Here is a 20110-nt window from a genome sequence, read left to right as displayed (position 1 = left end):
AATAGTGCAATTTAGAAACAGTTTCATTCAATAAAATCCCTGCTTACTGGTACTTAAAGGATTAACTCCTCGGCTATCAGCCAATTCAGTTATTTACCAAGGTTCATTTCCTGAGGAAATAGACAGCGGTGGTCTTACTGTAAATTCACTTGAAAAATAAACAGGGTAGTGTCCTCTGAGGTCATTCCTAGAAGTCATCCATACTCCTTTTGTTATGTAGTAGACCACTCATTTGAAAATGTCCACATTTTCCTAAATCACCTTAGAGTTTTTTCAGGTCTGTCCATTATGGATCAGAAGCAGTACAATTAGCGCCCACAGCGACTGTCTGAATTGTTCACAGCAATTCCAAATATTGAAGGAAACAGACCAGTAGGGTTAGCTATATTTGTCAGTGGCAGTTTATTGATATGATAATTCAAATGTTATAACAGGAATTAAGTACAGGTTAAGGTTACAGACCAAATGCTTCCCAGGAATAAGGAAAGATCTAGGCACTTAACGAATGACACAAGCTAACTTGAATGAGATAAAGTTTCTTTGGGTATTTTTTAGTTCTGTGAAAGTTACATTTATGAATTTCAAGTCATATTTTTCTCTTGATTTTTTAAAACATGAAATAGAAAATATATATCTTAAGCATAGTTAACTTCAAGTAAGTGAATGTTTGAGAATGGCAATCAGACAAGTAATAATGATGCATGCATTCACATGTGACAGTAAGAAAATGACTAAGACGATAAAAAGCTGGCCCAAATCATTGAATTTTGAAGAATGTTAAAAAAATCTAAAGGAAATGACTGAAATCAAATGTAAAATTAAGATTTAATCCTATGAATTTCATCAACAAATAATCTTTGTTTATTATCTGGACTACAGGCCCATTTTCCAGACTTCAGCCTTTGGACCTTTGGCTGAAGTCAAGAATAGTAGAGTTGAATGCTCTACTATTTTATATATTTATATTTATATTTATATTTATATTTTACTTTGTTATATTTTATTTTATATTTTTCTATAAAACTTAGGAAGCTAAGTTTCATACATTTTCTGAATATTCTCTTTTCTAAATCAGCTTTCCATAATGCCACACCTTTCAGGAATGTAATGTTCATTTTGTGTAATAGGAAACAAATTTTTATTTAAAAAAAGAAATCTCTGTAGCCGAGGATCCTGAAAATTGAGTTTGTTTGACTTCTATTGTGGCCCTTAAAAGCTGACTAGATTGGCCAATGAAACAAAATGAAGTAACTATCCCAACAGATTTAACTAGTAGCTATTTAAACATTTCATTAGTGAGCTGTTTTCCCTGAAAATTAACTGAATTCTTTTTTTGAAAACTCACAGATTGACAGGAGACACTTGGACTCCTTTCATTTCCTTTAAGAGCAGTTCTTAATAATATAATTGAAGTAATAATTATTTATATTTTTTATAATACATTCTTTACTTAATTTCTTCCAGCTGTGGTTTCCTCAGTTGTAAAGTAGAGACAACAGTAATTTCACCTTAAAGAATTGTGAAGATTACATGATCTAATGACAGTAACACAAATATCAAGTATCAGCTTTACTAACATAGATTATTTGGACCTCTTTTTGTTAGGGTTTAGCTTTTTCCCTTAGGCAAATTCTCCCTCCCAAAGACTACGTCTTATTCAAATGTCACAGATGCACTGGCTGGATGGAAGGAAATAACAATATCCTCACCAATTTGACTAGTTGTGTTTAAGGAAATGCTGTTAGATACTAAGATCCCCTTAAATGATCAAATAGTTCTGTTTTAAAACTTAAATAGCATTTAAGTTTTCTAATGTTTTAATTAAAAGGATTAAAATTCTCAGTGGATTAAAGATTATTTCCATGGCAACTAATTTCTTTCTTTTTCCTTCAGCACATTAAACTATATTTCTGTAGTTAGTCTTTTAAAAGAAAATAAGCTCTTCCACCTCAGAACTACTTAAAATATCAAACATAGTACCTTATGATAAATTTTTAAAATCCAAGTCAGAAAAAGATGAAAACGCAACAGTAAGAGAGTCCTCCGCAAACAATGCAAATGTTGAACAAGACTGTGAGAACGAAAATCCAGTGGCTATTCATGCCGGACTTCGAAACGGGCTTGAAAAACACCATTCTGCTTCAGTTCAGTGAAGCTTTTGTTGAGTTATATCAGTGCAACTCTGTTTTTCAGATGGGGTAGGGAATAATTACTGACAGGATTTTTGTATGACACACCTGTAAAAGTCAAAATCAAGATGCACTTAAATTTATTCAGATAGACATCTCTTGAATTATTCATCTTTCCAAAGGAAAATAATCCTACTTGACTCTTCTGGGGACCTCAAACCCCAATCTAGTTTAAACACATCTAAAGGGGAAACACACAAAGTGTGTATTGTTTCTGCATGAGTCTGTGATAAATAAAAAAAATATATGTATATGTTTTAAGAGAGTATTTGATTTAGAAAATCAAAATAAAGTATGATACTTTTCATCACCTGATTGTTGAAGAATCCTTTTAATGAAATTAAGCTTTGTTTCATAACTGATGCAATGATTGTACATGATTAGGTGAACTCCAAAGGAATTTTCACCTAACCAGATACCTGGTAAGAAAGGATATTTGCTTTCAGAAATTTAGTGTTACTAGGAACAAAAAGTATCTGCATATTCTTCATATGGAGGGCTATGGTTGATAGTAGAATCAGTAAATTGCCATAAATACTAGCAATTCCATTCTATGATGGTTTGGGCTATTTGTTACAGCAAAGTTCCTCCTTTGATTCTGGCCAGCTTGAAGCCTCCCCGTAAACTTCATGATTCTGCAGCTGCAGACAGTGTCTGAGCACAGAATATAGGAAAGGCCTTCTCTGCTCACAGAGTTTATATTTGTTTCTCTCTCCTAGGGAATGGATCAGGCTTTTAAGAAATTAATTCTGTGATGAAGAGAGGAAAAGATCCCAGGTAGGTTTTTTATTACTACATGTCATCAAGGAAACAACCAGCTTGGGAATTGCCTCACCAGGTTGCCTGGACATTCCTTAAATCTGTTAGTGACCAGAGAGCTTAGCTTGATATATACATAGGGAGATGATAGATAGACAGATAGACAGATAGATAGATGATAGATAGATAGATAGATAGATAGATAGATAGAACAAAATTTTAAATTATACTTCTGGCTATGATGTGCTCTTATAACCACTTCTAAGAAGCAGCAAGGCAATTTTTAGACACAGCTGCCCAGGAGAGTTGCTAGGGCAAGGCCTGAGTAGGTTAGCAGAAGGGTATTTTTATGCTGCAGTTGTAGCTATGGTATCCACTAGCTGCCTCCAGAGATGGCACTTGGGATTTGCTATCCCCTCACTGGGGAGATTAGAAGGTCCTTGAACTGTTCTTGCCAATTAAAGATATCCAGAAAGAAGCAGTGGGGCATTCTGAGGCTCATGGTTTTCTTTGTCCAGCTAGCTCTTATATGTCACTCATCACAGCTTCCTAAGCTCTTGTGTGGGCCTTTTAAACTAATGCAACTTGTCTTCCTTAGCCTTTCAATAGAATCTACTTCTGCCCCATATTAAATTGATCGTTTTGATAGGGCAGGACAGGGGAGCAAGCTTGGCATTTAATTGTCCAGAGACTTGACAAGCACTGATCCTGTTTTTATTAGTTGGGCATTATCTTGGCTTTTCTACATTAAAGGCCAGTCCCATAGGCTTATTTCCAGTACCTTTGGTGACAGAGTTAGAGGGAACCTATTACATGCCAAATATGTCTACTGTAAATGTAGCAAAAACAGCTGAGTCATGTAGGGGTGCTGATTTGGCTGCTTTATAGTTTTGAGTCAAAGAAGTTAGTAAGCTAAGTCTCTTGTTTCCTTAATTGGTGCAGACATCCAGTCCTCCTTTGCATCTGCTTCTGGATATTGGAAATGTTGGCCTGGCTTCTGTTTTGTTTTTGTTTTGTTTCCATATACTTTTGCATTGCTTAATACTTTTCACAGTATTTGCCAGGATTTCAATGCTAAAAATATATATCATGCCAGACAGAGTCTAGTGGCAGAAGAAGAGGGAAATGAAATAAAACAGAAAAAAAAATCAAGAGAAAGAACTATTTTGGCAGAAATTTTGTACAGCTTCCTTTCTCCATAATGTAGATTCTTTACCCAAGGAATTTCCACCACCTTGTGTGAACAGAGAACAGAGAGCGAACAGAGAGCATGTAGGAGCAGGTGGCCAGCAGCCCTGGGACGGGGTGGGGGACAGAAACTCAGCACCTGACTGAGGTAAGGAGGATTTCCTAATGCAAAAACTTGGAAGTAATCTTATCCCCGTGAGCTAAAATTTATTTAATGCTTGTAGCTTTTCCCAAGTAGCTCCAAATCATGCATTATTGGGTGGTTATTTATTTTAATATTCTCTGTCAATGGTTTTCTTACTGAGGGACAATTTACCAGTGTTTGATTTTGATAGTGGAATATTTGGGGACAAAAGAACAAATAAACTCTGCCTCATTTAGAGCTTTTTGTACAAACAAATGGCTTAACATTTTCAATCTTTCACGTTATGTCTCCACCATGCAAGTGCCTTGAACAACCATGGGTATAGCAGGGGAAAAAATGTACTATCTGAGGGCTCTCCAGTTAGATCCCCAGCATAACTGGGCCACTTGAAATCTTGGAAATATCTTTAAGGAAGCAGAATATCAAGAAGCATTGTAACTTAAACACTGTTTTAGGTACCCTGCATTGGTGTCTTCCTAAGGTAGAGTAGTTAGACTTTTCAAGCTTTAGGAGGATGTAATCTCCATCTGAATTAATTCTTTCCTGTGTCAGTCAACAATAACATTTCTCAAAGTCTCTTCCTGAAAATATTAGTTCTGAGAGATATCCACGACTGTTCTTAAATGGGCAAGGTGGGAACGGGGAGTTGCCTGGTCAAATAAATTCAGGAAGCAAAGCCTTTGGCAAAGGTAAATGATTATTGCAGGAGCCTTTAATATGCTAAGAACCCTGTGAAACTTTAAAAAAAGAAATACGGACACAATTGCCCAAGGGATGGTTTTTAGGAGATAAGCGTTTCTTAAGACAAACATTCCAAAACACATAATTTGGGGAGAAACATTCAGGATTATAATTCAGTTATCATGCCCAGTTTATGCTACAAATAAGAAACACCTTGAGCTGGGATTAGTAGTGGTGACCTTGGTTCCTATGAATAGTATTTGGTTTTTGCTTACATCTATGTTATGAGGTGATAATGTAATTAAGCCATTGAAGACTGAATTAGAACTGGGTGTATCTTGTGTTTTTATTGATATAAACCTTAGACATGGGGGTGATGTGTTGTGATGGTTGCGTCAATGATAGTGTTTTTACTTCCAAACTTCCAAAGTCAGAATGAAAACAATAATAACAAAAATTAGAAACACTTTTAAAAAAACGGACTCAAAGAAAAGCAAGCAGTGAAATATTTTGTATATGTCTTTTGAGAAGCTGAGAAGTCACACACAAATAATGAAATAGCTTCTGTATTTATAAACTTCTAGAGGACAAATAATACACTTATTCATGTTTGTACATCTTTAGTATGTATTTACTAGATAATTGATGATGCTTTTAAATGAATGAAAACAACTCATCAGAAATTCAGCCTTCATACATCATGCTATTGGAATGTCCTGCTTTATCTACAAGGATAAAAAATTAAAACCTTTCTCTATATTCTTAGTTTAAAACTTTAGGAATAAAAATATTTTCAAGTGTTTTCTCTTAAAATTTGAAATAGTATAAACTAACTTTGATGAGGCAATAAGACTTTTTGTTCATAAATATTTTTGTCCCATCACAATGAGTAATTATTCTATAAATTCTGGTTATTCTAAGCAGACATAGTCTTTTCTCATTCCTTTTTGTAAAGTCATGGTTGCCAGCTGAGTATACACGTACAATGATTGACATGACGCCTTTAGTTTTGTCTTCCATTAATGCTTTGTCAAGGGCTCTCTCCAGATGGCCCTTAAAGTTAATGGGTTGCTTGTGTTCCTCCAGCCTTTCCATAACAAAACTAATTCATTTGCCTTGGTAACTGAAAGTATAATGCATCTGCCTGTTTACCCCCTGAATCTTAGGATCATATTCATAGGGAGACTTGTGCTTGTGTGTGTGTGTGTGTGTGTGTGTGCGCGTGTGTGTGCACACATGCACACACTCATCTTTTTCTTTAGTCCCATTAAACAAAAGCATTGGTGTTTGTCAGTTATGGAATAATTTTAATATAGTGTATGGTGATAACATCCATCAGGGGTGTGAAGTAATTTGTATCTTCAAAAATGGCCTTAGATCTCATGATGGAATACAAAATAAAGGGGACACACAACGCAAAAAATAACTGCTATTATTGTACTACTAAATAAGGTTTAAAAAGTATAAATCAGTAAAAAAAATTTAAAGCTTAATTTGAAAACCAGGTACTATTTGATAGAAACAGAGAAAGATAAACATTGAGGATAATTGAAAGAGTACACAGTGAGTCAGAACTATCATTTTAGTACCAAGAAGTTCTGTACGAAAATGAAAGGAAATCCAAAGATGAAAGAAGAATGAGTATAGTTATTATAGTATTTATTTAGAATACAGGACTATATGAAGCTTATTATTTTATCCTACTGTGTTTCAATTTTATGGCCACTTATTTCTTCATGTATAGTTCTAAAGACTCATTTTTTGAAGTTATTGCTTCTCAATATGTTCTACTTAAAGCCCAAATAACAGAAGACCCGGAAAAACTCCTTTTTATACTTTTTTGGGTCCCTGGATAGTGTAATACAATGAAATAAAATCATTTCAAGTATCATGTAGATGTGTATTATTTTTTTCTTGGCTAATTCTTTTCAAGAAAGCCAGCTTTAACGGCCTGGCTACATTTTGTTCTTATGAAAGATACACTGCAATTATGTTATAACATTGTGCTGAATGTGGTTCCACACAAGAAGGATGGCAGAAATTCTTTTAAATTTCATTTTGCCAAGACCTAAGGAAGAGATCGTTGCTATAATCTTTCCTTTTCGATTCACATAAATTGCCAGTAACTGTTTTCTTGAATTAATATATATCAGTTCAATTTAGAAAAAAAATTATTTTGAGGGATGAAAATGGTTCCTTTTTACAGTAAAAGGGTTCAAGAAACACCAACATAGAAGTTCTTTTCTCTAAGTCCACTGCAGTAAAGTCAACTCTTGCTGACAATCCCAGATAATGACCATGGCTTACATTTATGTAGTACTTTGCAATTTTCAAAGTGTGTTCTTGTCATTATTTCATGAGAACTCATATTAAGTGTGCAAAATAGGCCAGGATGAAGAGAAGCCAAGGTCCTGAGATATGAAGTGACTTGTAGAAGATCACACCAGCAGATATTTGCAAATGACATATGTGATAAAGGGTTAGTATCCAAAATCTATGAAAACCTTATTAAACTCAACACCCAAAAAACAAATAATCCAATTTAAAATGGGCAGAAGGCATGATCAGACATTTCTCCAAAGAAGACATACATGAAAAGATGCTCAACATCACTCACCATCAGAGAAATACAAATCAATACTACGATGAGATATCACCTCACACCTGTCAGAATGGCTAAAATTAACAACACAGGGAACAACAGATGGTGGTGAGGATATTGGAGGAAGGGGAACCCTTTTACACTGTTGGTGGGAATGCAAACTAGTGTAGCCACTCTGGAAAACAGTGTGAAGTTTTCTTAAAAAGTTAAAAGTAGATGGGGTACCTCGGTGACTCAGTCAGTTAAATGTCTGACTCTTGATTTCGGCTCAGGTCGTGATCTCATGGTTCATGACACTGAGCCCTGCATCAGGTTCTGTGCTGACAGTGCAGAACCTGCTTGGGATTGTCTCTCTCTCCTTGTCTCTCTGCCTCTTCCACACATACTCTCTCTTTCTCTCTCTCAAAAAAAGTTAAATGTAGAACTACCCTACAACCCAGCAATTGCACTACTAGGTTATTACCCAAAGGATACAAAAATACAGATTTGAAGGAGTACAGGCACCCCAATGTTTATAGCAGCACTATTGACAATAGCCAAACTATGGAAAGAGCCCAAATATCCATCAACTGATGAATGGATAAAGAAGGTGTTTATTACTCAGGAATATTAGTCATCAAAAGGAATGAAATCTTGCCATTTGCAATGTTGTGAATGGAGCTAGAGTATATTATGCTAACTAAGCAAAATAAGTCAGTCAGAGAAAGACAAATACCATATGATGTCACTCTTATGTGGAATTTAAGAAACAAAACAGATGAACATAGAGGATGGGGGAAAAAAGAGAGAGGGAAGCAAACCATAACAGAATATTAACTATAGAGTACTAACTGAGGGTTGATAGAAGGAGGTGGGTAGGGGATGAACTAAATGGGTGATGGGTGTTAAGGAGGGCACTTGTGATGAGCACTGAGTGTTATATGTAAGTGACGAATCACTAAATTCTACATCTAAAACCAATTTTACTGTATATGTTAACTAACTAGAATTTAAATAAAAGCTTGAAAAAAAAAGATCATACAACTAATGAATGACAGTACTTGGTTGGATTGCCACCGTGGTTTACACTCTCAGGTGTGTGTGTGTGTGTGTGTGTGTGTGTGTGTTTCATAAACAGAATCGTTGATAATATGGTTCAGCAGTTTAGAATAATTATAATAGTTAACATCTGTATAATGCTTTTCACTTTACTGAATGATTTCATGTCCTTTACCTTACTTAAGTTTTATGGTAACTTTAGCCGTATCTATTTTTATCATCTGCATCCCCATTTTACAGATGAGGAAGCCAAGGCTCAGAGATCTCACGTGACCTTGGCTCTGGCAGATCCTGGACTGAGGTGTTGACCAGTCTGGAAGGTCTAAAAACGAGGCAATATCAGAACATTCCATTCCTGTGGTAACAGTGCTGTAGTGCTGGAACACATTTTATTTGGATCTTTGCAATTACATGACAATTTACTATGAATCTTTTCAGGGTGAAAGAATTCTCTGAATGCCATGTGAATACTCTGACTTCTTCAACAAACACTTAGGTTCTTCCATGAACCTAGAAGGAAATCAGCCAAGATTCTGTATAGCATAGTGCCAATATGAGAGATTCATAAAGAATAGCTTTCATATTGTCATTCTTGATTTATATTCTTTACGACTGGCTTTCTTCAGAATTAAGCACTGTTAGATTTCCACCTTAACATAGAGAGGGGCTGTTGCCGTTACTTCTACTGCTTCCCACCCATTCAGTGCGAGCAAGCTGATCTCTTGAACATCAGCTGTGAATTCCCAAGACCTTCTCTCAGCCCTTAGCATGCTTGATTTTTCTAGAATGAAGAATTTGACACTGTTTAATTCCCTTCTTTTGAAAGTTCTCTTTCTTTGCTTCTGTGGTATTTTTCTGCAACCTCTGTATCTGGTGGCTACCCTTCTTTAACCCACTCTGAATTTACAGGCATCAGAGATAATTAATCCATGATTATATATTGTCTGCGTACATAAAAAGCCTTAGTTGAGGCGCCTGGGTGGCTCAGTCAGTTGGGCATTCGACTCTTGATTTTGGCTCAGGTCATGATCCGAGGGTCATGGAATCAAGCCCTGAGTCAGGCTATGCACTGAGTGTGGAGCCTGGTTAAGATATTATCTCTCTCTCTCTCTCTCTCTCTCTCTCTCTCTCTCTGCCTCTATCCACTTGTTCTCTCTCTCTGTAAAATTAAAAAAAGGCTTAGCACTCAGGGTTTGCAGTAATACAGTTACTTTCTATGGCTGTTTTTTTCACCATTTTCCTGTACCCTGTAAACCCAGCCCTCCAGCCAAACTAAACACTTGGCAGTAATTGGGAAACAAAAATCTACCAAAATTCAACTTGAGGAAATGTTACAAAGGGAATCACCTAAGGGTTTCTTTAAAGTGAGAACTCTTCTTATTCACCTAAAATGTGTTTCCATTTGAGTTGTTTTTTACTCATAATCAGATTTCTTTCTAAACTTGAATTACCTATAATGAGAATGAGAATGCTTACTTATTACCCCAGATGTTCATATAGAAACTTGTCCACAAATGGCCATAAAAGCAGCATCCATAATAGCCAAAAGGTGGAAACAACCCAAATATCCATCAACTGATGTATGGATAACCAGTATGTGGTATATCCATACAATGGTATATGATTCAGCAATGAAAAGAAATAGACTCTTGATATACATGATCTAACATGGATGAACCCTGAAAACTGATGGCTAAGTGAAAGAAGCCAGTGACAAAGGACAAGATATTGGTAATTTTTATTTATAGGAAGTATCTAGAATAGGCAAGTCCATAGACACAAAGTAGATTAGTGGCTGCCAAGAGCTGTGGGGAATGGAGAATTAGGGGTGTGATGTCTAAGAGATGTGGAGTTATGGGGAGGGAGATGAAAATATTCTAAAATTGTTTGGGGCGGTATTTGCACAATGCTATTAATACACAGATAACCACTGAATTATATACTTTGAATTGTATGGTATATGAATTTTATCTCCATAAACCTTTTTTTAAAAAAAGAATAAAAGGTCAGCAAGATGGCTGAATAAGAGGTCCCCTGTTGTATTCCTCTTTGGCAATAATAATTTGGCAGCCACTCATGGACAAAATTGCCTTGGTGGAAGCTTTTGTGGAGGTGGCTAAATCTGTGGCTGGGACCACAGAAATAGAAATAGCTCTTTATCCCAGAGGACTCAGCCACAGCCCTCTGTGGCTTGATCCTGTCACCAGCATCATATACCAAATGACCCAGAAGGAGTCATATCCACCTAAGTAGTAAGCATACAGACCTCTGTCGTGTCTGTAGACCCTGAAGTGTCCTATGAATCAGCTCTAGATCTTCTTGGTTATGATCTGGGAGATCCTTGAGGTAAGTCCACCAAACTTGGCCTGATGGTAGAGTCTAAAAGGGTCCAATAACTGGGCTTCAGACCCTTTCAGCCACAGTTCATTAGTAGCCATGCTGGCACAGGAACTCAGCAGGAAACATTCCCAAGTACCCCCAGAGATCTATGACTAGTCCCCACCTAGTCATAGTCTATGGATTGACCTGTTGGCACAGGAACAAGGTAGGAGAAGTTCTGGGCCTACACATGGCTCCAGGCCCCTCTCAACTGCAGTCTGTAAGCAGGCCTGCCAGTACAGGGACGCAAACATAGACATGTCTGTCTGCTCCCCCATAAATTCTGAAAGAGCCCCACACTCGGCTCCAGCCTCCTCCTAGCTACAGTCTGCAAGCATTTTTGTGAGTCCAGGGACCCAGAAGGAAACACTCCCATTTACACATCCAGAGATTCTGAAAGGGCCTTAGAGGGGCACTTGGGTGGCTCAGTCAGTTGAGCATCAGCATCCGACTTCAGCTTAAGTCATGATCTCACGGTTCATGGGTTTGGGCCTGTGTCAGCCTCTGTGCTGACAGCTCCGAGCCTGCAGCCTACTCCAAGTTTTATGTCTCCCTTGCTTTCTGCCCCTTCCCTGCTCATGTTCTGTCTCTCTCTTTCTCTAAAAAATAAATAAACATTAGAAAAAAAAATTTTTTTAATGAAAGGGCCTTATAGTTAGCTTCAACCCCTCCTACCCACAGTCCACAAACAATCCTGCTGGCACAGGGACCTGTCAGGAGACACTCCTGTGTGTACCTCAAGAGATTCTGAAACAACCATATACTTGGCTCCAGTCATGGTAACGGGGCAGCCCAACCTACCCAGGGACTTGGTGGGAGACACGTTCATTCATGTCTCCTGGGCAAGATCTGCAGACATAATCTTGCCTGTGGACCTTGAAATAGCAGTAGGGCTCAGTTCTAGCACCTCTCAGCCATGGTCCAGGGCTAGTCCTTTTCACCCAGGGACCTACCCAGTGACCCAGCAGGAGTCTTCCAGGGACCTGGTGGGAGTCACATCTATGCACACCTGCTATCAGGTCCACTGTCTGAGGACCTAACTGTGGACCGTGAAGTGGACTCTTGTCCCAGTGCAACCCTACTGAACAAGGTATTAGAGTCAGTCCCGTCCACCTGGGGACTAGACAGAATCTGCCAAGCAGTTGTAAGAAGGAAGTTTATAGTGATAAATTTCTACATTAAGAAGAAAGATTTCAAATAAACAACCCAACTTGACACCTGAAGGAATTAGAAAAAGAAGAAAAAACTAAGCCAAAAGTTAGAAGGAAGGAAATAATAGAGATTAGAGCAGAAATAAATTAAATATACTTGAAACACAATAGAAAAAATCAATGAAATTAAGAGGTTGTTTTTTAAAAGATAAACAAAATTAACACCCTTAGCTTAGCTAAACTAACCAAGAAAAAAAGAGGAAGGACTAAAACAAAATTGTCAATGAAAGAGGGGACATAATTGATACCACAGAAATACAAAAGAAGCTACTATTAACAATTATATGCCAAAAAACTAGATAACCTAGAAGAAATGAAAAAGTTCCTAGAATCATACAACCTACAACATACATAGCAAGTCCAAATTATGAAGAAATAAAAATTTAACAGTCCAATAACAATTGAAGAGATACAAGCAATAATAAAAAACCTCCCCCAAAATAAAAGCCCTAAACTAATGGCTCTTTGGGTGAATTCTACCAAACTTTTAAAGAATAATTAATGCCAATGCTTCTCAAATTCCCCCAATGTTTGAAGAAGAAGGAACACTCCCAAACTCATTTTATGAGGCTGTACCATTACTCTGATACCAAAGCCAGATAATGGCACTATAAAAGAAAAGAAAGCTACAGGCCAATATCTCTGATGAAAATAGATGCAAAAATTCTGAACAAAATACTAGCAAACAAAATTCAATAGCACATTAAAAGGATAATACCCATGATCCAGTAGGATCCATGCCTGGGATGGAAGCATGGTTCAACATGCAAATGACTAAACATGATGTGCCACGTTAATAAATGAAAGGAAAATCATTTGATCCTCTCAACAGATGCAAAAAAAGAATTTGACAAAATTCAACACCCATTCATGATAAAAACTATCAACAAATTGGTTTTAGAAGGAACATACTTCAACATAGTAAAGGCCATATATGAAAAGTCCACAGCAAATATTATATGAAATGGTGAGAAGTTGAAAGCTTTTCCTCTAAGATCAGGAACAAGACAAGGATGCCTGCTCTCACCACTCCTCTTCAACATAGTACTGGAAGTCCTAGCCACAGTAGCTAACTAGGCTAGCAAAAAGAAATAAAAGGCATTCATATCAGAAAGGAAGAAGTAAAATTGTCTCTGTTTATGTATTATATGACCTTATATGTAGAAAACTCTAAAGACTCCACCAAAAAACTGTTAGAACTAATAAACAAATTCAGCAATGCTGCAGTATGCAAAATCAATATGCAAAAATTAGATGCATATCTATACACTAACAACAAACTATCTGCAAAAAAGCAAAGAAAACAATCATATAAAATAGCATCAAACAATAAAAATACTTAGGCATAAATGTAAGGAGATAAAAGATCTGTATATTAAAAACTCTAAAAAACTGATGAAATAAATAGAAGAAAACACAAGTAAATGAAAAAATATCACATGTTCATGTATCAAAAGAGATAGTGGTGTTAAAAATGTCCACATTAGCCAAAGCCATCCATAGATTCAATGCAATCGCTATCAAAATTTCAATGGCATTTTCCACAGAAATGAAAAACAGTCCTAAACTGTGTTTGGAATCACAAAAGATCCTGAATAGCCAAGGCAGTCTTGAAGAAGAACAAAGTTGGAGGCATCACACTTCCTGATTTCAAAATCTTACAAAGCTAGAGTAGTCAGAACAATGTAGTACAGGTGTAAAAACAGACACATCAACCAATGGAGCAGAATCAACAGTCCATAAATAAAGCCATTCATATATGGCCAAGAAATATTTGGCAAGGAAGCCAAGACTACTCAATAGGGAAAGGATAATCTCTTCAATAAATGGTATTGGTTATCCACATACAAAAGAGTGAAACCAGACCCCTATCTTATACCACCCAGAAAAATTAACTCAAAATAGATTAAGGACTTAAACATAAGAACTGAAACTGTAAAAGTCCTAGAAGAAAACATAGGGAAAAACTCCTTGACATTGGTCTTGGCAATAATTGTTTGGATATAACACCAAAAGCACAAGCAACAAATTAAAAAATCAATAAGCAGGACTATATCAAACTAAAAGGCTTCAACACAGCATGAACAAACGAACAAGAAAAACAAAACAAAACAATCAACAAAATTAAAAGGTAACCCACAGAGCAGGAGAAAATATTTGCAAGTTGTATATATCTGATAAGTAGTTAATATCCAAAAAATATAAAGAACTTGTATGATTCAGCAGCACAAAAACAATTGGCAAAGGATCTGAATAATCATATTTCCAAAAAAGACCTATAGTCTGCCAACAGGTACACAAAAAAGTGCTCAACATCAGTAATCATCAGGGAAATGCAAATCAAAATCATAATGAGATATCACCTCACATCTGTTAGAATGACTATTATCAAAAAGATAAGACATAACAAGTGCTGGTAAGGATGTGGAGAAAAGGAAACCTTTGTGCACTGTTGGTGGAAGTGAAAACTGGTACCGCCACCATGGAAAACAGTATGGAGGTTTCTCAAAAAATTAAAAATAGAAATACCATATGATCCAACAATTCCACTTCTGGGTATATATCCAAAGGAAATGAAATCACTATCTTGGAGAGAAATCTGCACCCCCATGTTCATTGCAGTGTCATTTATGTAGCCAACACATGGAAACAACGCAAGTGTTCATTAACATGTACAATGCAATATTACTCAGCCATAAAAAGAAGGAAATTCTGCCATTTGAGACAACATGAATGAATCTTGAGGGCATTAAGCTAAGTGAAATAAGTCAGACAGAGAAATACAAATACTGTATGATCTCACTTATATGTGGAATCTAAAAAGTCAGCTCATAGAAACAGTAAAATGGTGGTTACCAGGGGCTGGGTGTGGGGGGACTGTGGAGACACTGGTCAAGAGGTACAAACTTTCAATCACAATATGAATAAGTTTTGAGAAGTTCACGTACAGCATGGTGACTATAGCTGACAAAACTGTAGCATATACTTGAAATTTTCTAAGAGAGTAGAGCTTGAATGTTTTCAATACACACACACACACACACACACACACATGATTTAAAAGAAAGCAAATAAAAAAAACAGGAGTCTTTTGAAACTTTCATTTTAGAGAGACAAACAAGCTTCCTAGTCAGTTAATTTTTTCAAGAGTTACTTAAACATAAAACCAAGAGGGGATACTAAGAAGACATATGAGAAATATCAGGTAATTGTTATGCAGTTTCTTAATACTATTTACCTATTTTCTCTAACAACACAGGTCACCCCTGAGGTGGCATCAGACAATATTAAAACTTCCTAATGCATGTATTTTGACTATGCAATAAATATTTAGGGAAGCCAGAAGCCACGTATTAACTTAGGCCTTATCTATAAAGGAATATCATGTTAATTATCTGAACCAGATTGACAGGTATATTCAGAAAGTAAAAGAATTAGTAAAATAAAATTTCTTCTGAATTCACTAGGCAAGCGTCATATGTAATGAAGTTGTTTTTCTATATTATATCAATGGAGCCTAAAATCCCTAAGTCATATGTGTTGAACAAATAAATAAAAATGGTTGAAACAGCTGTACAAGTAGATAACACTTCAGTACATATTCTATACAATTAGCCAAGGATCCACTTTAGTCTGAAGCCAGAGAAAAGAATGCTTTCATTCTTTTTTGAAAATCATGTGATATAGTGGCTCTCAGAACCTCTGTTAAGGGTTGTGCAGTTGGTACTGGATAGAACCAAGATATTTTGGTTGCTGTGGTCTGAATGTTTGTGTCCCTCCCACACCATTCATATGTTGAAATCCTAATGTCCAATATGATGATGTGTAGTATGTGGGGGTCTTTGGGAAGTGATTAGGTCATTTAATTAGGCAGACACCTCATGAATGAGATTAATGCTCTTATAAAAGAGACCCAAGAGAGCTCCCCTACCCCTTCCACCATGTGAGAAGTCTGCTGCCCCGACAAAGTCCTTCACCAAACCATGCTGGCTCCATGACTTCAGACTTCCAACTTCAGAACTGTGAGAAATACATTTCTGTTTCTAAGTCACCCAGACTGTCGCATTTGTGATAGCAGCCTGGACAGATGAAGACACTAGTTAAATGAGATAAGCGAAGTAAAAATTGCTCTGGGATAAAGCAGTATTATTTCCCTCTAGAAACCTGCACTTCCTTATCAAATGGTGTAAATAAGTAAGGATCAACAATCCTCGGCTTTTCCTCTAGATCAGCAGTGATCAAATTTCAGTGCCGTAAGTATTAGTGTATTTGTTATAATGCATAGCCCTAGGCCCTTCAGTGACATAGTGGGTCTCGGCAGGGACCCAAGGATCAGCTTTCAAAATAAACACCATAATGATGCTGATAGAAGTGGTGTGTAGGCTACATTTTGAGAAATACTAGCATGTGAATTTTCCTTATCCCTTGATGCTTGTATCAATGGTAACAGCTAACAAATAAAAAGAGAAGACTTCCCTCAGACTATTTGAGCTAATGTCACAGTAGGTGGCTCATTTTCTTTCTTTTTTTTTTTTTTTTTCAATATATGAAGTTTATTGTCAAATTGGTTTCCATACAACACTCGTATGTTCATCCCAAAAGGTGCCCTCCTCGATACCCATCACCCACCCTCCCCCCCCCACCCCCTATAAACCCTCAGTTTGTTCTCAGTTTTTAAGAGTCTCTTATGCTTTGGCTCTCTCCCACTCTAATTTCCTTTTTTTTTTTTTTTTCCTTCCCCTCCCCCATGGGTTTCTGTTAAGTTTCTCAGGATCCACCTAAGAGTGAAACCATATGGTATCTGTCCTTCTCTGTATGGCTTATTTCACTTAGCATCACACTCTCCATTTCCATCCACATTGCTACAAAGGGCCATGTTTCATTCTTTCTCATTGCCACGTAGTACTCCATTGTGTATATAAACCACAATTTCTTTATCCATTCATCAGTTGATGGACATTTAGGCTGTTTCCATAGTTTGGCTATTGTTGAGAGTGCTGCTATAAACATTGGGGTACAAGTGCCCCTATGCATCAGTACTCCTGTATCCCTTGGGTAAATTCCTAGCAGTGCTACTGCTGGGTCATAGGGTAGGTCTATTTTTAATTTTGTGAGGAACCTCCACACTGTTTTCCGCAGCGGCTGCACCAGTTTGCATTCCCACCAACAGTGCAAGAGGGTTCCCGTTTCTCCACATCCTTTCCAGCATCTATAGTCTCCTGATTTGTTCATTTTGGCCACTCTGACTGGCGTGAGGTGATATCTGAGTGTGGTTTTAATTTGTATTTCCCTGATGATGAGCGATGTTGAGCATCTTTTCATGTGCCTGTTGGCCATCCAGATGTCTTCTTTAGAGAAGTGTCTATTCATGTTTTCTGCCCTTGTCCCAGTAGTTCATTTTTGCTTCTAATTCCCTAGCCTTTGGAGATGTGTCAAGTAAGAAATTGCTACGGCTATTACTGGGACCTTATGAAGATAAAAAGCTTCTGCACAGCAAAGGAAACAACCAACAAAACTAAAAGGCAACCAATGGAATGGGAAAAGATATTTGCAAATGACATATCGGACAAAGGGCTAGTATCCAAAATCTATAAAGAGCTCATCAAACTCCACACCCGAAAAAAAAATAACCCAGTGAAGAAATGGGCAGAAAACATGAATAGACACTTCTCTAAAGAAGACATCCGGATGGCCAACAGGCACATAAAAAGATGTTCAACGTCGCTCCTTATCAGGGAAATACAAATCAAAACCACACTCAGATATCACCTCACGCCAGTCAGAGTGGCCAAAATGAAGAAATCAGGAGACTATAGATGCTGGAGAGGATGTGGAGAAACAGGAACCCTCTTGCACTGTTGGTGGGAATGCAAATTGGTGCAGCCGCTCTGGAAAGCAGTGTGGAGGTTCCTCAGAAAATTAAAAATAGACCTACCCTATGACCCAGCAATAGCACTGCTAGGAATTTATCCAAGGGATACAGGAGTACTGATGCATAGGGGCACTTGTACCCCAATGTTTATAGCAGCACTCTCAACAATAGCCAAATTATGGAAAGAGCCTAAATGTCCATCAACTGATGAATGGATAAAGAAATTGTGGTTTATATACACAATGGAATACTACGTGGCAATGAGAAAAAATGAAATACGGCCTTTTGTAGCAACGTGGATGGAACTGGAGAGTGTGATGCTAAGTGAAATAAGCCGTACAGAGAAAGACAGATACCATATGGTTTCACTCTTATGTGGATCCTGAGAAACGTAACAGAAACCCATGGGGGAGGGGAAGGAAAAAAAAAAAAAAAGAGGTTAGAGTGGGAGAGAGCCAAAGCATAAGAGACTGTTAAAAACTGAGAACGAACTGAGGGTTGATGGGGGGTGGGAGGGAGGGCAGGGTGGGTGATGGGTATTGAGGAGGGCACCTTTTGGGATGAGCACTGGGTGTTGTATGGAAACCAATTTGACAGTAAATTTCATATATTAAAAAATAAAAAATAAAAAATAAAAAGAAATTGCTACGGCTGAGGTCAGAGAGGTCTTTTCCTGCTATCTCCTCTAGGGTTTTGATGGTTTCCTGTCTCACATTCAGGTCCTTTATCCATTTTGAATTTATTTTTGTGAATGGTGTAAGAAAGTGGTCTAGTTTCATTCTTCTGCATGTTGCTGTCCAGTTCTCCCAGCACCATTTGTTAAAGAGACTGTCTTTTTCCATTGGATGTTCTTTCCTGCTTTGTCAAAGATTAGTTGGCCATACGTTTGTGGGTCTAGTTTTGGGGTTTCTATTCTATTCCTTTGGTCTATGTGTCTGTTTTTGTGCCAATACCATGCTGTCTTGATGATGACAGCTTTGTAGTAGAGACTAAAGTCTGGGATTGTGATGCCTCCTGCTTTGGTCTTCTTCAAAATTACTTTGGCTATTCGGGGCCTTTTGTGGTTCCATATGAATTTTAGGATTGCTTATTCTAGTTTCGAGAAGAATGCTGGTACAATTTTGATTGGGGTTGCATTGAATATGTAGATAGCTTTGGGTAGTATTGACATTTTGACAATATTTATTCTTCCAATCCATGAGCAGGGAATGTCTTTCCATTTCTTTATATCTTCTTCAATTTCCTTCATAAGCTTTCTATAGTTTTCAGCATACAGATCTTTTACATCTTTGGTTAGATTTATTCCTAGGTATTTTATGCTTCTTGGTGCAATTGTGAATGGGATCAGTTTCTTTATTTGTCTTTCTGTTGCTTCATTATTAGTGTATGAGAATGCAACTGATTTCTGTACATTGATTTTGTATCCTGCAACTTTGCTAAATTCATGTATCAGTTCTAGCAGACTTTTGGTGGAATCTATCGGATTTTTCATGTATAATATGTCATCTGCAAAAAGTAAAAGCTTAACTTAATCTTTGCCAATTTTGATGCCTTTGATTTCCTTTTGTTGTCTGATTGCTGATGCTAGAACTTCCAGCACTATGTTAAACAACAGCGGTGAGAGTGGACATCCCTGTCGTGTTCCTGATCTCAGGGAAAAAGCTCTCAGTTTTTCCCCGTTGAGGATGATGTTAACTGTGGGCTTTTCATAAATGGCTTTTATGATCTTTAAGTATGTTCCTTCTATCCCGACTTTCTCGAGGGTTTTTATTAAGAAAGGTTGCTGAATTTTGTCAAATGCCTTTTCTGCATCGATTGACAGGATCATATGGTTCTTATCTTTTCTTTTATTAATGTGATGTATCACGTTGATTGATTTACGAATGTTGAACCAGCCCTGCATCCCAGGAATGAATCCCACTTGATCATGGTGAATAATTCTTTTTATATGCTGTTGAATTCGATTTGCTAGTATCTTATTGAGAATTTTTGCATCCATATTCATCAGGGATATTGGCCTACAGTTCTCTTTTTTGGCTGGGTTTC

General features: G+C 37.1%; 1 long non-coding RNA gene across 1 annotated transcript in view; it reads left to right on the top strand.

Annotated features, from left to right (window-relative positions):
* Nucleotides 1-2927: 2927 nt before the first annotated feature.
* The window catches only part of LOC122223670, a 79419-nt gene continuing 62236 nt past the window's right edge, over nucleotides 2928-20110 (top strand). The window contains exons 1-2 of the long non-coding RNA XR_006204384.1: nucleotides 2928-2966; nucleotides 4156-4284. This is a non-coding gene — a long non-coding RNA (uncharacterized LOC122223670). The remainder of the gene's footprint in view (nucleotides 2967-4155; nucleotides 4285-20110) is intronic.

This window comes from Panthera leo, chromosome B4 (genome assembly GCF_018350215.1).
Source record: "Panthera leo isolate Ple1 chromosome B4, P.leo_Ple1_pat1.1, whole genome shotgun sequence".
NCBI lineage: Eukaryota > Metazoa > Chordata > Mammalia > Carnivora > Felidae > Panthera > Panthera leo.
Note: the sequence above shows the minus strand (reverse complement) of the source record. Positions and strands in the feature narration are given on the sequence as shown.